The following is a 17,218-nucleotide window of genomic DNA, read 5'->3' as shown; positions in this document are numbered from 1 at the left end:
GGTGTAGCAGGAAAACAAAAACAAAACAAAACAAAACAAAAAAACCCTGCCTTTGTGGGGATTGTATTCTATGGGGGAAGATGGAAATGAACGAGAAAATTAAAAGATACAGCATGATAGTGAACAGTGCTGAAGGGACAAATAAAGCAGGAAAGGAGATACAAAAGGTCTCATGTGAAGTGTGTGGGTGTGTGAAATGTTTGCAGTATTAAGTAGGGCAAGAGAAAGCCCCACTGGAAAGGTGATATTTGAGTAAAGATCTGAAGGAGCTGAAGGAAGTGGCTACTTAGGAGGCATTTGCAAGGGACCTGACATGGAAGTGTGCTTGGAATATTTCTGTAACTAGTTGTGTGTGTGAAAGGGAAGCGGAGTAGGTTAGGTCAAAGGGGTAAAGCGGCAGAGAGGAAGTGGGGTGTGGGGATGGAGCTAGATCTCTGAGGGCCTCTTGAGACTCTCGGCTTTCATTCTGAGTGAGATGGGGGCCTGTGGGAGGACTTCGCGCAGAAGACTGAAATGATCCGACTTACATTTTAATAGGATCCAAATAGACTCAAGTGGAGCAGTGAGACCAGTTAGGAGACGATTGCAGTCATCCTGGCAAGAAATGATGGTGACTTAGATCAAAGTGGGGGCAATGGAGCTGGTTTGAAAAGTAAGCAGAATCTGGGTATGTTTTGAAGGCAGAGCTGACAGTAATTGCTGGCAGATCAGATAAGGGGTGTGAAAGAAGGCAGAGGAGTCAAGGATGACTTGGCTTAATTAGCCTGAGTAACTAGAAGGATTGAATTGTCGTTCAGTAAAGCAGAGAAGATTACAAAAACAGTCTGGGGGGAGGGTGCACTGGTTGTGGAATCAGAAACTTAGTCTTGGACATTAGATGGAGACTCTTCTTAGACAAGATACTTACCAGTAACTGTCTCTCTCTGCTTATTTTTAAACTGATGTCCAAGTTCTTGTTACCATCAGCATTCTCCATATTCCCTATGCTAGCTTAGAAACAAAGTATTCCTACTGATTAATGCCAGCTTCCTCTCATTGAAATAGAGTTGGGATACGTCTCATGTTTCTCTTTGCTTTGGCTGCACTCTAAGGAAATGAAGTTCTGTTTTCAGCTGCGGTAACTTCCTTGAGCCAACATGTTCTGATACAGTTTTTCTCCCTTTTCACTCAGGTACACCTTTCTCCTTAGCTCTGGCCTTCTTTTTTAAAAAGTTCTCTGTTTTATTGACGCTTAATATTTTGCTGCTTCAGATCCTTTCTGGCAATGACAGAACACAGTTGTGTTTGGTTTTTTCCAAAAAAAAAAAAAATTGAATACTTAATGGAAAATAGAATTCTTAAAACTATTTTGTAAGTCCAGGTTTTAATATCCAGCTTCCCTTAAGGAAATATGCCTGTATTTGATAATATTATCAGCAGAAAATGCAGTAAAGAAGATCAAAAGAGTTTTCCTAGTAATCATTGTAAAATATGTCCAAACATTCTGTTAGATGCTATCATAGGAATGCTGATTTGTTCAGGTTGACATTAGATTGTAAACCCAGCTATGTATGTTAAACTGCAGCATAAAAATTCCTCACAGCTAACATTTGAGTGTTTGCTGCGCAAGCACTGTTCTGAATGCACTATTTTAACTATGCTGCTGATATTATTTAAAACTCAAAACGGCCCTGTGGGTTAGGAACTGTTGTCTCCATTTTACAGTAGAAACCAGCTATGACAATGTCTAGTAATGTGCCAAGGTTTCACATGACTTGTAATTAGAGGAGTCAATTTGAACCTTGAAAGTTTTGCTCCATACCTGTGTACACAGCCACCACATTTTGCTGTCCATCCACTCCCTGCCCCCCACCTTTTTAGTGGAATTTGAAGTCTTTCTCTAATCATAATTTTTCAAAAATGATATCAAGTGGCCTACAGAAATTATAATGAGGAATATGAAACATCAACTATAAAAATCTTTTAAAGAAAAAGAGAAGATAAAGAATTTGGTATTATAAAAGAATGAGGCAGAACCAGAAGTGGTATTTGTACATGAATAGATTTAATGAAGGCCTATAAACTTGCTAAAGGTGAGCCGCTAATCTATTTAGTGCAAAGGTGTTTTGTACATTATTCATAAGAGGAACATGATCAGTTACAAGATCCATGCAGCTGCCTGGAAGGTGGTAACAAATCCACTGCTACAGAAATTCATAATCATTTCTGGTCCTGCAACCAGAGAAATTCACATCCAGGAAGCAGTGCCATGTTTTCAAAGAAGTAGATTCATGCAGTATTTGTGGCTCGCTTATTTCATTTAGCATGGTGTTCTCAAGTTTCATCCATATTGTCACATATTGCAGGATTTCCTTTTTAAGGCTGAATAGTATTCCAGTGTGTAATATATATATGTACACACATATATATATAAGCACATACACATATATACCATATTTACTTTATCAATTCATCTGTCAGACATATAGGTTGTGTCCACTTTTTGACTCTTGTGAATAGTGCTGCAGTGAACAAGGGAGCGCTAGTATCTCTTCAAGATCCTGATTTCAATTCTTTTGGATAAATACCCAGAAATGGGATTGGTGGGTCATATAGTGGTTCTGTTTTCCATAGTGGCTGCACCATTTTACATTCCCACCAACAGTGGGCAAGGGTTCCAGTTTCTGTACTTCTTCACCAATACTTCGTTGTCTTTTGTTTTTTTGATAATAGCCAACCTGACAGGGGTGAAGTGATATCTCATTGTGGTTTTGATTTGCATTTCCCTGATGATTAGTGACATTGAGCATTTTTCCATACACTTGTTGGGCATTTGTATGTCATCTTTAGAGAAATGACTATTCAAGTTCTTAGCCCATTTTTTAATCAGGTTATTGGTTTATTTTACTATTGAATTATAGGAGTTTCTTGTATATTTTGGAGGTTAATCCCTTATCATACATATACTTTGCAAATATTTTCTCCTTTTCTATAGGTTGCCTTTTCATTCTGTTGATTGTTTCCTTTGCTGTGTAGAAGCTTCTTAGTTTAGTGTGTCCCACTTGTTTATTTTTGGTTTTGTTGCCTGTGTTTTTGGTATATTTGCTGCTTTCCTGCTTTAATGATGGAACGAACACATTGAGGGAATTCTTTCCCAAGTTGATGAAAGACTGCCATGGTCTCTGGCATGTGTAGATGCTCAAAAACTACTTCTGAGATAATTACAGAAAACTGTGAGGACTCTGAACCATTAAGCTACCAAAATAGTCTCTGAGTAGGAGCATTAACAACAACAGTCAAAAGATGAAGGTTACAGAAGCGATTTATTTAATCAGAAAATGTGTTTTCATTGGCTGAGAAGACAAAAATGGAAAAGTGGAGATACTACAAAAAGTGACAAGGACTAGAAGGTTGGAAGGGCAACAAGGAGAAGACCCCTGGATGGTGTCTGAGGGGAACAAAAAGAGAAGAAATAGTTACAGCCGAAAAGCACGTCACCCAGAGATTGATTCACGTTTTTGAGCCTGTTACTGATCAGGAAAGGCACAGAAGGACAGCCAAGACTGAAGGGAAAACTAAGATCCACCCAACCTGGAATTTCCCGAAGTTGTACTATATCACTATCAGTATAACTATTAATTAAAATTTAGAATGTAAACTAGAAGAGATCTTGGCAATTAAGTTACAGATGAGAAACCAAGGCCTCATTAGGTAGTAGCTACTGATTGATAAACCTGGTACTGGAACCTCAGTCCTCTGTGTCCCTGTTACCATCTACTTGAGTCACCAAGATTCAGTTAAATTCTTGTTTGTTGAAGCAGAGATAAGTACATTGTACTTCAATGATTTTTATTTTTAAAGTGTCAGAGTTAAAAAACATCAACTCTCGTTGTCAGGTAAACAATGGTTCCCAAATACAGGGGATGGTTTGCTTCAGAATCCTTTTCACTAAAAGGCTACATAGTTTGGAAATGAAGAGTTGTCCAGTAGTTTCACTTATAGCCCTTTGGTCTTTGCTTGAATCATTCAGCCAACAGGAGTGCTCACTCAGTGACAAAGTTCTTATTTTACTTTTCTATTTATTATGAAGTTAGCACAGTTGTTTTGCATACCCCAGCTCTGCAAGAATGCAACACATTCAGATACTCTTCACTTTCCATAGGCTTCTTTGTCAATTGACCTTTGGAAAATAAGTTATTTGAAATGGTGATTGTAATGTCTCATTAAAATGTTAAAATTACTATATTGTCAGGCAACTCAGAATTTTTCTCAATCCACACTGTAATTGAATAACAATAGCAACCTGAACCCCAAGTCTCAAGTGCCCATAAAGTTATCTGAATCTTGAATCATGAGGGGCAGATCTCTCAGTGGAGAGAGTGGAGCTAAACTGGGCCAGGTGTCCAGGCACAAGAGAAGGAACTTCCACAGAGTGGCTGTCAGAGGTCTCTAGCAGGTAGGGGCTCCCAAAGCAGGGATGGGCTCCGGGGGCAGCTGAGGGGGCTTATGGGAGGAATTTCCCACTATGGGTTTGGCTAACATGTTAGGATCCCTAAAGTAATTATTTCCCAAGTTGAGTTTGCACAAGGATTGGGGGTGGGAGTGGGAAGTTAGAGAACTTGTAGCCCCCACCAGAAAAACCATAGTAATTAGCCAAGTGTCCAGGTATGGAAATTACAGGAAGGAATCATAACAGCCAGAGACAGGCATTTTGTTGGACTCCCCCCTCACCACCTCTACCTCTCTGTCAGTCAGTTCCTTTCTTTCCGCCCTCATACACCGTGAACTCCTGCTCCCAGTTTTGGAATAACTATTTCTCAGGATAATTTTTTGAAAGAAACAGTGCTCACCTGAGTGTGTAAATGCTGGTGTCTGTTAGTGTACTTTCTGTATTAGTCACACTGCTGGAATGCAAATGTTAATTCTATTTGTGATTGATTTTATTCAAAGAATTGAACTGTGGCAAGAAGCCCTGAGTCAGGTATGCTATGCAAAGTTGGTATCTAATTGCAGAGGTAACATAATATAACTGTGAAGTGATACTTGTGATGAAAGAAAAGTCAAAAGATATTACTCTTGGGATATTGCCTTTCACAGAGAAGCACTAAAAGAATGTATACTGTGGGGGGAGGGGATAGCTCAAGTGGTATAGTGTGTGCTTAGTATGCAAGAGGTCCTGGGTTCAATCCCCAGGACCTCCTCCAAGAATAAATAAATAAACCTAATTAACTACCCCTCCCCACAAAAAAAATTAGAAAAAAAAAGAATGTATACTGCTTTGGTATATGCTGTAGGAGTTTTAGTTTGAGCATTAACAATCAAGAGTTTGTTCTAAAGTGCTTTTATGGTTTCGTTATTGCTACTAACTTCAAATATGGCCCTATTTATTTACCAAAGTGTTTTAATTCCTCTTTAAAGTACAAAAGAACCATTGAAAGTGTTGTCTGGGTGGAATTTCACAAACACAAGGAATTCTTCAGACGAGGCACGAGTCCAAGCTTTAATCCAGTCTGGCCTCGGATACCAGTCCTTAGGTGTTCCTTTATCAGAGTCAGTAACAATGGGCAGTTATTCATTATAAATAAACTAGAGACTGAGTGAGGGGAGTGAGAAAATATCAAGATATACAGTCCCCCTTCAGAGAGGATCCAGTTATACTAAAGCCAGTGTTTCCTGTAATTTTGTAATATACTTTTTGTTTAACTCCTTGACTCTATCTGTGGTCATGAATCTCATTACCTGCTATCCTATGGGGCAAGAAAACCCAACCCTTTTACATCAGTTAATTAATGATGTAAAACCCAACCCTTTAATCAGTTAATTAATCAGTTAATTAACTCATTCTACCTCATCTTAGTTCCTTAGGACCTTGGTACTGGTCCTATGTATGGAACTAGACTTGTAAGAACAGATGGTCCCAGACTAATAAATTTATGGCCTCTTCAGTTGGGAAGCTCAGTAGCTTCTTTGAAATTCAACAGAGTCAAAGAATCTTAAATGAATTATAGAGCTATCTTTAGTCTAATGACCTTTTTAACTATTCAATGGCTAATAGAAAGGATATTCTAAATTATTCATAGCTGAAAACACCTCTGAAAGGGCATAGTTTAGAAGACAGAGTTCAGGGAAGTGACCCAACATGTCAAATATTTCTAACAACAAATTCCAAGGAACTGTCTATAAGCCTGTGTTGGAATTTAATTATATATGTTGACTTGTGACACGGTTTGAACATCTTTTTGATCTGCAAATATGCTTGGTTGTAGTCGGAATTCAAACAGAAACCTTTTCATGCATTTCTTCATTATGATGAATTACCCCTGCTTACCATTGAGATACACTACAAATTGGGAGAGATATGAGTGAAAGAATTAATACAACATGTACTAGTTTAAATATTTATTCTGAGAATATTGCATTAATTTAACTTTTATCATTTTCATTGCTCATTATGGCTGATACTTTGAGCCACCTATTAACCTTCTGGATTCCCAAATACCCTTGATCTGATTTGTAAGCCACTTGTAACCAGAGGACCCAGCATTCACTAGAGAAGATTTATACACAACAGGAAGCTCACATCTTGTTAAGTGAGAATATTTCCAGAAAATCTGCTTTATGACTTTGTTTCTTTAAAGTTTCTCTTTATGTGGAAAGGTGATTGAAGTCTATTTATTTGGAGAACTTGGTTCAGTTAACAAAATGGAATCGTATACAGTGAACATCACCTTCCTGACTGGCAAGAACACATTGACTTTCAAGCCCTCTTTTCAGTTGCTTCCGTTTGCATGGTTCATTTCCAGCCAACACAGCATTTCTGAAATGCCAGCATTTGCTTTGTGTTTTCTGGTGCTGTATCCAAGCAAACTAAACTTACATGGGTGCCAACAAGGTAATGCCACATTTTATTGAAATTCCAGAAGGTCAGTTCTCCAAATGAAATTGGAGATAGTGGAGTTAGTTTGCTATTTGGTTTAAAATTTGATCTCCTTCCTGGACCAATTGTTTTCTTATGGAGAAAAATTATTCTATGACCAGGGGTTAATATATACTGGAATGAATGGATGAGAAAGTATAAGTTGTGCGATGCATCATGATCAATATGATTAGAAAAATAGCTCAGAGCAAAATTCTCTTTGCTGTCTTAGATGAGTAATGTGATTTGGACCCGTATGGCTGGATCAGAAACTTTTTATGTGATTTCATTCTGCTTCTTAAAGACCAGAGGGCCTTTGGCAGTAGAGTAGAGGCCCCTCTCTTGGACGGAAGTCTGTGCAAGAGAATAAAATACTTGCAGGAGACAAAAATTTTAATCCTTCAGAAAATCTGAAGAGATTGTGAAAAACAAGAGGATGTCTTGCATATAGTCAGCCTTCAGTTAAATATTCATTGAATATTTGAGCAGAACTGGACCCTTCACCTGAAGCTTCATGAAGGATGAAGTTTTTTTTTAATCTAGCAATCTTGAGATCACAAGATAGGGGAGAGGACCTCCACTCAAGTGGAGCAGGAAAGTAATGAGGGTCTTTGCTGACAGTTGTGATATACCTTTCTCTCTCTCTTTCCTTCTTCTGTGGGAGTCCTGGGGAGACCTCAAGAAGAAAGGCTGTTGACAACTTAAATTGGAATGCCAGAGCTGATTTGGGGTGGGGGGAGGTTAGGGGGGTGGTAATTAGTTATTTTACTTGTTTATTTTACTTTATTTTACTTATTATTTATTTTACTTAGATATTTTTATTATTTACTTATTTTAGTGGAGGTACTGGGGATTGAACCCAGAACCTCGTGCATGCTAAGCATGTGCTCTACCACTGAGCTGTACCCTCTCCCTTGCAAGAGCTGATTTTAATTTGATATTTTTCTCTACATGAGCATCACAGTTTATAGTGCTCTATTAAACTCAGTGATTTAAAAAAAAAAAAAAAAAGACTAAAATGTCCAGAGAGAGGGATTCTTTCTTTTCAGGCATCATGAGAGTGGTTGTTCCACTGAATATCTCCTAATTGCCTGACTAGTCAGATGTGTTTATCCACCTGGAAGGGAAGCATGTATTGAATACAGAATGCTTACTTCTGGCTCATTTATTTAATTAAAAAATATATTGACCATCTACTAAGTGAGTGGCACTGGAGATAGAAAGATGAATAATTCAAAATAGACACGGCCCCTACCCTCACAAGATTGAAAATCTAGCAGAAGGCAGTGAGTAAATAAGTGATTACAGTGTAAGTGCTGTGACATTAGAAATAAAGATCCTTTAATAGCACATAGGAGGGACACTAAACCAGACTTGGGAGGTCAGAGAAGCCTGACCTGAAGGGAGAGGGAGGCAGCCGAGGATGGGGGAGGGTGGCAGGTGTAGACAGTGGGACGAGTATTCCCATCAGAGACGCTAGCTTGTGCAGAGGCTCAGCATCCATGGAGAGCAGCGCATATTTGAGGAGCTGAAATGCAATGTGACTGAGTGGAGAGTGAAAGGAGGGGAGGAAAAGATACAGGCAGGAGATACAGAAGATGGGGCTTTTGTAAGAAAAGCAAAATGATGAGCTTTATTCTAATAGCCTCATGGGAATGACGAGGTCAGATCTGCACTTTGGAAAGCTCACTCTGATTATACAGCGGAGAATGGATATGCAAGCCTGGATGCAGAGAGACAAAAGGTTGCAGAAGAGCCCAAGTGAGAGACAATGGAGAACTGCATAAAGGAAGTGGCCCTGGGAATGGAGAGAGGTGGATGGATTGCAAATATATTTAACATACTTAAGACTAAACTTGGCAGGACTTTCTGATTGACCACATGATACAGGAGCCATGGCTTTGGCTTGAGTAACAAGATAGTAGCTGGGTAGCTGATTCCCTGTATTGGAGTAACAGAAAAGCGGGTTTATAGGGAAGGACACTTGGGAGGGATGTAGTTTGAGATCACTGCAAAAGATCAATGAGTCAGTTCTGTTGGCAGTTGAATGTATAAGTCTGAAACCCCAAAATAAGATTCACCTTGGAGATACGGATTTGGAGACTATCAGCCTGAGGTCCTACAAGTGAGTGAGATCATCCCAGGAAGCTGTGACCCAGGCAGATAGACCATTAACATTAAGGGGTGGAGTGGAAGAAGAGAAACCCCTGACAAAGACTGAGAAAGAGATGCCAGAGGAAAAAGGAAAACCAGAAGAGACCGATGGCATGCAAGAAGGAGAGGAGAATGTATTAAGGAAGGGTGGACTACAGTGTCACGTTACTGAGGAGCAAAGCAAGTTGAGGGCTGAGAAATATTCATTGGATTTAGCCACAAGGAAGTTGTCTGTGACCTTGACAACAGCATTTTTATGGAGTGGGAGAAGCAGAGACCATGCTCCAAAGGTTTGAGGAGATCCTGAGTGATGAAGAAGTAGAGACAGGGAAAAGTTGTTTGGTTATGGAGGGGAGGAGAGGGAGAGGAGAAAGGAAAAGAGATGGAGAGGGAAGGGAGTAAAGATGCCAGAGAGGAGAGGAGCAGGGGAGGGGAGAGGAAGGGTAGGGAAAAGAAGGGAAGAAAAGAAAACTGGACAGGGATGCAAGGTTGAAGGAAAGATTTTGGTGTGTTTGCTTTGCAGATGATATTTACTTAAGGATGTTTGAAAGCTAAAATTAAAGAAGGAGCCAGTGGAGGAAGGGAGGAAGATAATGGATAGAGCAGTAGATGGAGGAGCCTGGATCCACTACACATGGGAAGGAATTAGCCTTAGACAAGCTAATTTCATTGTAACTGGAGGAAAGGAAAAAACAATAGTGTGGATATAAGTAATCTTGGAGGTGGGCGATTGAGGGGGAAAGTTCTTATCTACTGGTTTCTTGTATCTTCCCTCTGGAATAAGCAGAGGTCAACGGCTGAGAGGAAAACAAGAGAAGGAAGGGTGAAAGTTTGAGGAACAAGAAAGAGGTTTGAAGTGGCTACTGGAGAGAATTGGAAACAGTACTGAGCAGCTCTAATGACCCAGGTGAGGGTGGAGGGGATATTAGATATTGGCACTGGTCTGCTTAGTCATGCAATTTGGCCACTAGCATTTAGAACCCCCGGTGTTGGTGTGGGGAGACAGTGAGATTGATCCAGTATTGTTACATAGTTATGTTTGGTTGCAAGTGACAGAAAAACCCAAATAGCAGTTGCTTAAACATGAAAGAAGTTGATTGCTCTCATACATAAAAATCTAGGTAGACTAATAAGGCTAGAATAGAGCACCACTATGTCAGAAATCAAAATTCTTTTCTAGCTCTCTACTTGGCCATCCTCAAGATTTGGCTCCCATGTCATCCAATGGTTTGGACCATCCAATATGGCTTCTCCAGCTCCATCAATTTTGTTTGCATTCAAATCAGCAGGGAGAAGGAAGGGCCAGGGGAAGGGCATATGCACTTCTGCCCAAATCCATTGACCATAGCTTAGTCCCATGGCACATCTAGATGCAAGGGAGGCTGAAAATTTTAGTCTTTATAATGGATGGTCATGTGACCAGTTACATTTTAAATTAAAGTTTGAGCCCAGACCTTGGGAGATACTAAGAGTCACTGCCACCCAGATAGGATTTGTCTGGGTAGGTACAAGAGAATGGGGCTAGAAAGTAAATGATATTGTTAAGAGGGATTTAAATGAAGACACAAAGGAGCCAATAAAGATTAGGAAGGAGCTGAGTGATTTAGTCATTTTTGTTCAGATATCCATTCACCCTAGTGTGGCTTATGAACCTCAGAGGAAAGTAAACTCCCAGCTTCGGGTTGTGGACGGGTGGGTAGGGGGTTGTGCCCTGATGGTCTAAGCCAGCATTTTTTGGCAGAGACACTGTTGGCATTGAGGCAGGCTAATTCTTCATTGTACAGGACTGTCCTGTCCGTTGCAAGACATTCGAAGTTCCTAGCTCCCCACTAAATGCCAATGACACCCCAAGTCATAACATTTCCCAGTACTCCCAAGGAGGTGTTGCTGCCCACAGTTGAGAACCACTGGTCTAAATTAATCATGGTAATCCCATCTCCCTTGCTACTGTGATTGGCTCAAGGGTGGACAATTTAGACCTGAGTGAATTAGCACATGGCAATCTCCTAGTCACCATCATTGGCTCATGCTATTCCAATTAATGGAAGGTTAAGATTTTTGTTTGCTGATCATAGACTCACTCCCTCTCAGTGCCTCTGGACATAACGAGGGATTATGTGGGCCCAATTGCTACTGACATCCAGACTATAACCACTAGAGGAGTCAGTGCCGGGATGAAGCTGACACTGAGGGTTGGAGTGGAGACACAGAAAGAAACAGGTAACAAAGACCTTGGTAACTTTGAACTGCAACCAACCCAAGGCCTTTGCCATTGCTGAACTTTCAGTCCCTTGAGTTAATAAATGCCCTTAATACTTAAACCAGTTAGACCTGAGCTGCCTGTTACTTGCAAATGAAACATTAATAAAAGAGGGAAGCAGAGGAAGATTGGGTCAAGGTAGTAAAAATAAAGGGAAGGATGTAAATGAGAGTAAAGATTATGATAGATGAATGCAGGGCCATATGTCTTGGGTAGAAACCAAGGAAAACAGAAGACGTATGCTGAGTTTGGCTGGATGTAAGATTTTATAAAAACTAGTCTCTGTTCTCTTGAACTGGGGGTTGAGGGTAATCAGAACAGTTCTAACATTGTGCTAGGATAACCCAATGAGGTTTGTATTAACTCTAATGTGTAGAAGAAGAAACTCAAGACTCACCAAAGGACCCAAAGCTAGTAGCTGGCAGAGGTAAGTCCTGGTGAGTTTGACTCCAATACTCAAGCCCTTCCCCCTAGTTCCCCATTGCTATTTGCTGCCAAGGGGGTGGGAATAACCAGATCCACCCCTCATCAATCCATCCTTTCCTTGCCTCAGTCCAGGATGGCAGGCAAGACTGGGTGGGTAGGATTGTTTTCCCCTGTAGGATGGATGCCCTACCTGCAGGATGTGTGGTACTGTGTCTAGGGTACAAAGCACAGATGGGACATGGGCTTCCTGGAGGGGCAAGACAGACACTGACAAAACCAACATCAGCACAACTGAAAGGAACAACCCCAGGGTGCACTGAGAAGAAGTGGCTCAGATTCCTGGTGAGATGAAAAGTATTTAATGTTAATTGTCAAGCACAGAATATTAGATTTTGTGCATCTGCATTTTTTTTATTTCAGAAACTTATTTTTCCCATTTTACTTTATTTTTTGAATAGTTAATGCCTATATGTGGTACAAATGCAAAAGTTACAAAAGGTATACAGTGAAAAATAAGTCTTTCTCTCTCGTCTGTCTCCCAGCTACCCTCCCTGGAGGCAACCAGTGTTGACAGTATCAACCCCTGTTCCCGCCTCTCACCCTCCCTGCTCCATTGTAGACTGAGGTCATAAGCTGAGTTCTCTCCATTCAGCAAAGATACAGACCTTCCTAATATAGCAGCCTTGAAATGTACACACTTAAAAAATCAGATTTGCAAAAACATATATACAGTAACTCTGTTCTCTATAATGACTTGCTAAAAAGCCCCCATTGTAGGTGGAAAACACTTGATCTTGCTGATTAAAGGTATCTCAGTCTCTTTAGGTTTAAAACAGTCTCCTTGGGAAATCAGTCTTTCAAGCTTTCTCCCTCATCCCAGAGTTCTCATCTCCCCCTTCCCTTACCCAAAATGTTGCCCAGGTGGAGGGGAGGCTATAGGGGAGGTGTGGGAGAAGTCAGCCAACCACCAGGCCTTCCTGGCCTCGAGGTCTTGGTGAGGAAACTGTTCTCTCTGGCCTTTGACTCCAGCTACTGACAGCCATGGTCCCTTCCATGGCCCTCAGTGGTAAAGGCCACACCCTGTGTACCTCCTTAGCCTAAGGCCAGGCCTCCTCCCCCCACGTTCCCCTAGCCTTCGTCGTCGTCCCACAGATCTCCTGCAGCCCACGCGCAGACCCGGGAACTGTCTCAAGGCCTCTCACTGCCTAACCCTCGCATTTCCACTTCTCTGTTCCGAAGGGAAAGCAGGGCACGCCTCCCTCCTTCTTCAGGTCTCCTCTACCCCTCATCTGAGACAACCCTGTGCCTACTCCCTCTGACTCTCACAACTTCCTGCCCGCTGCTTAAAATTTTATCTTCCTTTCCAGTCATGGGAAAATGGCTCTGACATCATATCCTGTGTTCTTCCTGGCACTGTGATCTGCTCAGGGGCAGTCCTCCAATCTCTGCCTCATCCGTGTATATAAATACATTTTTTTTTCCTTTCAACAAAGCCTGGCTTTTACTAATCAAAAGCACTTAATTTCAAACTATTGTCTTGCTATGAATTTTTTTAAAATCCTATTTTGAAACTCAAAGCTAAATGATGACTTAGCCATTCTTGGCTGGGTTTTTCCTCCCCGTGACTCAAAGCATGTCATTGACTCAATGGGTGGGGGAGCCATGGGGACAGGGTTTACTGGGAAGGCAAACATGCTGGTTGAATATTTCACAGATGTTATCTCCATTACATCAGCATAAGTGCAGGCTGAGGGGAAGCCAATGTCAGTGTGGTAAATGTTACTGAGTTCTCAATTGTAACATGGGTACACCACCCACTTCATGTGAAAACTTCATGGTCCTCAAAGTGAACATAAAACTGAACTCCTGATTCTACCATGATCCACCCAACTAGGCAGCGAGAGCATGAGTCATTCTGGATTCCTCTCTTTCCTTCCCAGCTTCATATATAATCCATCTGCTGTGCCGAACCACCAAAGGGGATGGGAGACTTTTTCCTGTCACAAAAGTGCTGTCTGGGCCAGCAGTGGCCTTGTTGCTGAAAACCTCGGCCTAGCCACCAGCATCTGTCACTGGCCTTCTGCCATTGTCTCCTCCCTGGTCTCCCTGCTGCCATGTTTGATCTCCTAAAATCTCTTCTCCCCTGATCAGCCAGATTTAATCTTTTTAAAATGTAAAATAGATCCTATCACTTCCTGGCTTCCCTGCTTTAAATCCTCCAATAGCTTCTCCTCACTCTTTGACCTGGCTCTGTCTCTCTCTTCAACCACATCTCTTCATCTCCTTCCAAGCCTTCCCTGTTACCTTGCTCCGGCCACACTGCCCATCTTTCTGCCCTCAAATACATCAGGCTCATTTTGACCCCAGGTTCTTTGCACTTACCGTTTCTTTGCTAGCAGAGCTTTTCCCTAGATTGTCACACTGCTGCCTCTTTCATAGCCTTCAGGTCTGAACTGAGATGTCACTCAGGAACCATATCCCACCCCAGGTACCATGGACGAATGACTCTATTTTATCTTCTTCATAGCCCTTAGTTCCTGAAATTGTATTATTTGTTTACAGTGTTTATTACTCCCCCCCCCCCCACTTGTCATGCACCCAGCTTGGACAGGGACTTGGTTTGCCTTCTTCAGCTCTGTATTGTTGCATTAAACAGTGCCTGGCTGATAATAAACAGTAAATATATGTGGACCGAAACCAACTCATTTCATCCAGAAGGGAAGAGGAAAAAGACAATATTTTTTAACTTGACAAGCACTCATGGATTCCTTTTTTTTTTTTTTTTTTTCAGTTTACCACATAGAAGAAATCATTCAATTCTACTAGTTTTTATGTAGAGGAATCATAAGATTAACGTGGCTTTCTAGTGAGAAACTTGGCTTCAAGACAGAACTAGCATCTCTCTTTATGTCACAGAAAAGGAGCTTTTTCAAATAATCAAGTCAGATCAAAGTATAAATTGTTAGTCTTATTTGCTGGGGACAAAATTTGAATGATTGCGAGTGTGTTGCTGTGTTCTTAACCTGCTGCAGATCACCTGCTATTTTAAGGTTCCCTGATTGCTGGAAGTTGTTTACTTGATTTCTTTCATTTTAAGTGTAGCTGAAGAGGCAGGGCTGATCAGAGGCAAGACGTAAAAAGGGTGGCAATAGTAGTGATTTTTCAGGCACACTATAAAACAATTACCCACAATCTTTAGGTACTTCTTGTACTTTCAAAACTAAAAATAAGCTTTCCTTGATACGAACTAAAATTTTTTTGAATAAGTGATACACTGGAAAGCCCTGAACAGCTGCACAAACACTGAAGCAGGGACTTTAAAACTTAGCTCTGAGTGACATGTTTTAGAACAAAGATACAGGAAAAGTAGGCCTCATCTTGGTCAAAATAGATGAGGTCAAACATACTTCTCCATTCCCAGTGTCTCAGAGTCTGAAAGTTCTATCATTAGAGCTTCATTTTTTATCCTGGAGTTCTCTTTTAAAATGCATATATTCCTGGAAATGTATTAGACTAATTCATGAAGCTATTGAAACCAATTAGATCCATTTCCTTTCAGTGGGAGAGATCAGCAAGAGAGCCCTGAAGGAGAGGGAAAGAGATGCACTTAGAGAGATTAGAAGCACTAACTCTGGCTTTGCTGAACCTAGAATGGGCCAGTACAGTACAGTAGTTGTTGAAGTACTTTAGGTAATAATATTGTGAGGCAAATAATTTAAGAGTTTTGTGATGTGAGTTACTTAATCTGAGAAAATGGATTTTTTAAACTTCAAGTGTTGCTATGCAATATGAATTTTGATGAATTTTTTCCAGTTAGGGTCCCAACAGGAAACAGATGGTGCACTTAAATTAGGATACGTTGAAGAGAGTTTCATTTCAAGGAGACTATTTGTAAGGGGGTTCTTGGGCTGTAATGGAAACCCAAGGGACAGTTTAGGAACTAGGGGTTAGAAGGGACAGAGGGGTTGACACCCTTAGGCCCTAAGGGATTGATTATCAGACTCCGGAAAGGGAGTGTTGTCTGGAGCAGACCACAGTAAGGGGAGCAATGACCTTGACCCAGACAACCTCACCAGGAAAAAGCCAAGAGATGAATACCTTGACCTCATTCTTCTCCCTTCCTCTGGTCTTCGAAGCCAAAGAGAAAGGGAATACATTCATACAGGGTCAGCCTCCCTGGGCGAAGAGGAAGCTAGAAAACCATGGAGAGTGGGTCTCAGGAACAAAAGGAAGTTAACCAGCATAATGACATTTCCATTCATTTGACAAGATGTGCTGAGGAAGAGCCATCCAACATCCCTCCGTCTTCCCACTGCAAGCTTTCAGAATGAAGCTGTTTGGGGCTGGAGGAAAGGAAAAGATGTGTTCTTAAAATCAGATTTGGAGTTTTAATTAATATCTTAGACTTATTTAATTTCTGCTTCAAGACTATGTTTATAACTGAAATTGACAGTCTCTGACGCCAGAAAATTTAAGGGCCTGCCAGAATTTTCATCCTAGAGCAGAGAAAGATGACCCTCCATCCCCCTTACCACCTGACTTTATATATGTGTAAGGGAACAGTGGAGGGTATACAAGGTTGCTTTTCGATTAGGTCAAAGAATTGTGCTTATTTAAGAGACCACGTTTGTAATCTTTACCAGCTTTCTCACATTACGAGTAATGAAACAATTTCAGAGACCTTGGTTTACATGCCCTAGTTCCGCAAGCCATTTCACACCCAAGTCAAAACTAGAATTATGAATTGAGACATATATATGGTATGCAGTTATAGGATTATGGAAGCACTTAGCACTGGAGCCAAACAAGGCCAAAGACACTGATTAGCTACCTTTGCTCTGTCCCTTGGCTGCAGACATTACCTTTGGATCACTCAGTATTTGGTGAATGGTGAAGTCTCAGGCCAGGCTTCCTTGTTATAATGACTTGTACCTCAGCTCTGAGGTTCAGACCTTACTTTGGGATGCAGAAACTCATTTCAACTGTTCACCCAAGAATAACCAGGTCCTGGTGAACTGCCAACCTTACAACAAACAGATTAACTGGTAAATAAAAATGTCTATTGAATTACCCTAAGAAATGTTACTGTCAACAAGACAAAATTGGTGTCAGCTAGTCAACAGTCTATGCCTGAATTGTTCAGAGAAAGAATATAGACAAATCAGAAATTCACTTTCATTCTCAAGAAAATAACTCAAAGGATAAATCTCATTGATATTGGGTCAAAGGCATAAACGTCACATGTAAATGACAATATGTAACATTGATAAATTGCTTTACTGACAATATATCCTGCATTTTTTTTCAAATTCCTGGATGTTTTTGATGTGTATATACCACAGTGTGGTGAAACCTTGGCATCATAAATCTTTGACTAGCCAAAACTTAATTAAAACCTTTAATTTGAAAGAATTTCTTCTGAGACATGTTCCAGTTACCAATTTATTTCTTCTCAGCTCCACAAATCCACTCTTCACTGCCCT

Source organism: Camelus ferus, chromosome 15 (assembly GCF_009834535.1).
Source record: "Camelus ferus isolate YT-003-E chromosome 15, BCGSAC_Cfer_1.0, whole genome shotgun sequence".
Taxonomy (NCBI): Eukaryota; Metazoa; Chordata; class Mammalia; order Artiodactyla; family Camelidae; genus Camelus; species Camelus ferus.
This window is presented reverse-complemented; position numbering follows the sequence as displayed.